The sequence below is a fragment of the Tamandua tetradactyla genome, chromosome 9 (genome assembly GCF_023851605.1).
Source record: "Tamandua tetradactyla isolate mTamTet1 chromosome 9, mTamTet1.pri, whole genome shotgun sequence".
Taxonomy (NCBI): domain Eukaryota; kingdom Metazoa; phylum Chordata; class Mammalia; order Pilosa; family Myrmecophagidae; genus Tamandua; species Tamandua tetradactyla.
Window position 1 is genome coordinate 87,801,893 of NC_135335.1, and position 4,794 is coordinate 87,806,686.

Here is a 4,794-nt window from a genome sequence, read left to right on the forward strand (position 1 = left end):
TAAAGAGTGGATGGAGAGTGAGGAGAGGGGAAGAGGATTGGGTACCTCAGCTCAAGCTCAGGGAAAAATAAGAACATGACTCAAGTTTGGCTGTTCATTGGCCAAGTCCAAATGATGCATATGAGAAAATTTGCTAGCTATTTGTCAGGTTCTTCAGGCCAAGGGTGCCTTCACAATAGGTGGTGACCTCTGAATTGTACATTCAGGGGTCTGGGGAAATAGCCTAGCCCAGATAACTTACCTCCTGCTGTCTATAATTCTTCCATTAGAAATCCATTCCTTTGATTCTAGAATAGCATTTCACAAGTTATCTGCATAGCACTCTTATTAGATGTCCATATATGCTCCATGGCCAAATAAAATTGTAAGATGCTGGGTTAAACAAAATTAAATAGGGTTTTTCTTCACAGAACTGCTAATGTGTATTGTCAGTCTCTGCAAGGAACTGAAGTGTGCAGCACTTCCCAAATTTTTAAAGCTAAGGAACTTGTGCCTCCATTAATGCCTCCTGAACATTCAACTGGATAGTTTGGGAATGCTGGTCTAGAAGCCTTTTGAGTCATTTTAAATCCTCTGTGGAAATGTCCCTAAGAGGGGCACTTCGTGGGGGAATGAAACAGCACGGACAAGCCCTTGTGAGAATGGGACTCAATTATACCTCTGGCTTTGGGGAAGGCAGAGTCTGAAAGGGAGAGAGCAGGTGTGAAGATCAAAAGTGATTCTATTTCCAGGGATCAACCCTGACCTGGTAGAGCAAGAGCCCCTCACCACCCCCAGCCTTGCTGCTGTTTTTCCCTCCAGGAGGAGAACTTTATCCCTCTCCTCATTAGTTCTGCACCCCAGAGTTCTGGCCCTGCTTCCTCATTGCCTCTGCTACACCTCCCAACTCTACCTTCCCAAACCAGAGGTATACTAGGCTGCTTCTAGTCTTCATGCCTTAGCTCTTGCAATCCCTTCTACGTAATGCTCTCTCCTCCCCCCACTTCTGGCTGGGAAACTCCTACTCTTCCGTTAGAAGTCCATGTATGCTGCCACTTCCACAAAGTGGTCGCTGGTATCTTTCTGCCACTCCCAAGTCTCAGCATCTTTATCAAGGCCCCCATACATTGCATTTGAATATTCTGTCTCTCTACTCTAGAGCCCACTGAGGGCACATACTATCAAATTTATCTTTATAGCCTCACCTGCAGGAGACAGATGTCAAATAATCAGTGGAACCAAGAGACACAGGCAGAGTAGGAAGCGGGTCAAAATCCCCTATATATACCACTTCAAAGACTTTTCAAAATTAAAATAATCTCTTCCATATGGTTAAAAACCTCGTCCTTGCTTCACTAGCTCGTTGATTCCTGGAGCTGGTATCTCTTTCAACATCCTTCCAGTCCCCCTTCTGTCTGACCTGTTTGGTCCTCCGAGCCTTTTCCAGGTTGCCATTCATTTGACGACTCTATTCATTATAGACCCAAGTGCCAGGTTGGCTCCAGGACACCTGATTCATGTTGCCCTTTATTAAAAATTGTGAAAGTGTCTTGGAATATTAATGGCCTGCCCTTAGGTTTATGTTTCCTGAAGTTGGTAGTCAGTTCATCTCCCTGCTTGAGAAGACAATCGAACTTGAAGTGGGAAGAAGATCATTTTTAGGACCAGGTTGGCTTTATAATGATGGATTGAGAAATAGAAAATGGAAGCAGAGAATACAAAAGATTTTGTTGTCGTTGTGTCAGGGTCCACCCAAAGACACAATCACGACTTCCATGGTCCTTGACACTTTTGCCTTTGGGGGCCCCTTCCTCCATAAAAAAGCATTTGAAAAATTATATTGTATGGTTGTGTTGGTGTAAAGACCAATGAAATTCAGGCTGGATTCATTATTATTATATTCATTTTTCTTCTGACTTTAAAATAAATCAAAATTAAAACATTTCTGTGGGCCCTTAAAAGTATCCTGGGCCATGGATGCTGTTTCCTGTTCCTGTTGGCCCTGAGCCCACCACCCTCCCCACTGCCTGAGTCACACTGTTCCTTCTACCTGAAATGTCTGTCCCTTATTCCACTCTACCTCTATCCACCAACAGATTCCTGTCCAGCACAAACATCACTTTTATAGGCTTGTCAGATTTAGCATATTAAAATTCAGGACACCTAGCTTATTTGAATTTCAGATAAACCATGATTTTTTAGTGTATCTTGAATATCACGTAGGTCACACTTGTACTAAAAATTATTTTTGCCTACTTGAAATTCAAATTAAACCGTGCATCTTGTAGTTTACCTGACAAGCCTACTCTGTAGCTGTCTCTGACCCACCTTCCTCTCAACCTGTCTTCCCACCTGCTGCTCCTCTGAGAAGTTCTAGAGCTCTCTGCACATCTCTGTCATAGCACATCTCACCTTACAGGGTATCGCTGACTTCTTGTCTGCATTCCAATCATCATTACACTCACCTGCCACAGGGCTGAGAGCAAGGCATAGATAAGTAAATGCATGCTTTCTCCTTATTTCCCCAACTGTCAATTCTCAGGGATGACTTAGCAGCATTTGGTTTTAATTTCATTCAAGATGTTTTGTGGACAAGACTAAAGATTTAACTATTGCATGGGATTATGGTAAAACTTCTGTTAACAAAGATGTGTCATAAGAAGATACTTTGGCTCAAACATTTCATTATCTGAGAGAAAAAGTACCAGAGGCTTATGTTTGAGACCTGTGTGCTTGGAAACAGGTGTGGACGGTGTGAGCATTCAGTTTCCCTCCTCTCCATGATTCTGGTGTCGGAAAGTAAATCAGCCATGGCCAAAGCTGCACCTGTGGACACCGTGTGGGAAGAGGGAGGTCCTTTCTGTTTTGACACATAGGTCAGGAAATTCTCATTTTCCTTTTACTTCACTTACACTTCACTTCACCACAGCCCAGGGCACCTCCCTTAACAAAGTAGATACCCAGCCTGAGGCCAACACCAGGGCACGAGGCCACATCAGACCGTCAGGGCCTAGTGTCCAGACTCCCTAATTCAGTGCTCCTACACCATTCTTCGTAGCAAGGAATTCAGGCACAGAGGCGTCTGAGGGTCTCTGTGAAGTAGAAAAAAGCCTCAAGCCTGGGATGAGGTAACATACCAGCCTTTCTAAATACTTGAGACTGGTAAGGATTTTCGGTAAGCAAGGCAGAAGTTCCCTTTTTTATTACTGCCAAGAATTGCCCGACTTTCAACACTTTCTCTTTCTTGTTTGAATGGCATTTCCAAAGTTGAACGCTAATCATGTTGTCATTCATCCTGAGCAAGAAACCACAGTGTCCAAACGGCCGGTGAGGTGTCCTTCCCATGGGGAGAAGCCCAGGAGTTGCTGCCCCTTTATTGACGCAGCTCTCAGCAACCTCCTTTCAGGAGCAGGCAGCATTTCCCAAAGTAGTTTCATGGGAAGGTCAACAGGTATTATGAGAATGAAACAATAAAAGGATTCATGGCCAAATCCATTCGGGGAATTCTGAATGCTTTGTCCCTTTTGTATGGTCCCCAAGTTCATTAGTCTAATAAGGCTTTGACACATTCTAGAGCTAGAGTTTTAAATAAAAACAAACACACAAAAAACTGATATTTAACTCAGTGATTTTCAAACTTATTTGATCAGAGAAACCATTCTCTCTTTTTTTCCTTTTATTTCTTTAGTTTTCTCTCTCTCTCTCTCTCTCTCTTTTTGAGGAGCATCTCACTGGGTTAGTAACCCTGGGAACACACTTGGGAAAATGGCTTGCAAAGAGGGATTGATGTTAACTGTTGTACAATCTTTGCATCCCTTCTCTGAGTCACTTCTGGTACCAACTTTTTGGCTTAGAGAAAATGTAGCTGGATTCACATCTGCCCAGAGCTGCTTCCAGCCAGACCTGGCACCAGAACTACCAGGAGCCCACAAGTTGGGACAGTGGTTTTGTAGGGTATCGACATGAGGGATAGCATGTGCCAGGGAGGGAAGGACATTTCAGGCAAAACTCAGCACTGCACTCACTGCCCACGAGAGAGCCAGGATGGTGGCTATGCAGAGTAATCGGAGCTCCAGAGTTTCATTCTGGGCTTTAATACACACTGGGGAGTTAGTCATGAGGCTGCCTGTGACAACCCTGGGTGTGTGTCATCCGAGGACGAAGCAGGCTATCCTCCTCCACACCAGTGCAAGCACATTTCTGCTCTTTAGCATATTTTTCTGGCACCACTTGCATGAGTCCCAGATTCTTCCACATTAGTCCATAGAAGCAACATATAGGGTGTCACCAAGGTTGTGCTGGCTCTGGCTGCCTCGGGACTTTGCAGAAGCTGTGTCCTCTACTGGGGATGCTGCTTTTTCAGCTGCCACTATTCCTTAAATTCAGATAAAATGTCAACTTCTCATTAAATCAGGTCTCTGGGTTATCTTCTGTTATGGTATACTATTTGTATTCTTTATAGCATTTATCACCACCTAGTATACTGTATATTTTACTTTTTTGAATACCTTCTGCCTCCCCAAATAAAGTATTAACTCCATGAGGGCAGAGATTTTTGTTCTGGCCACTGTTAGGGCCCAAGTGCTTCAAACAGTGCCTGGCACAAAGCAGGCACACCATAAAACATTTGTTGAATAAATGAACAACTTTACAAGTTTTCCTTTTCCCACCGTGGTGGTGATTGGTTATGAGGAGGTGATGGGCAAGGCAACTGACCAACCAGTTGGCTATGTGGTGGTTAAGAGGGCAGCCTTTTAACCCAGGGCCACCTCAAAAGAAATGTTTATGGATGGGCGCCTGGCTCAGTCGTGGCCC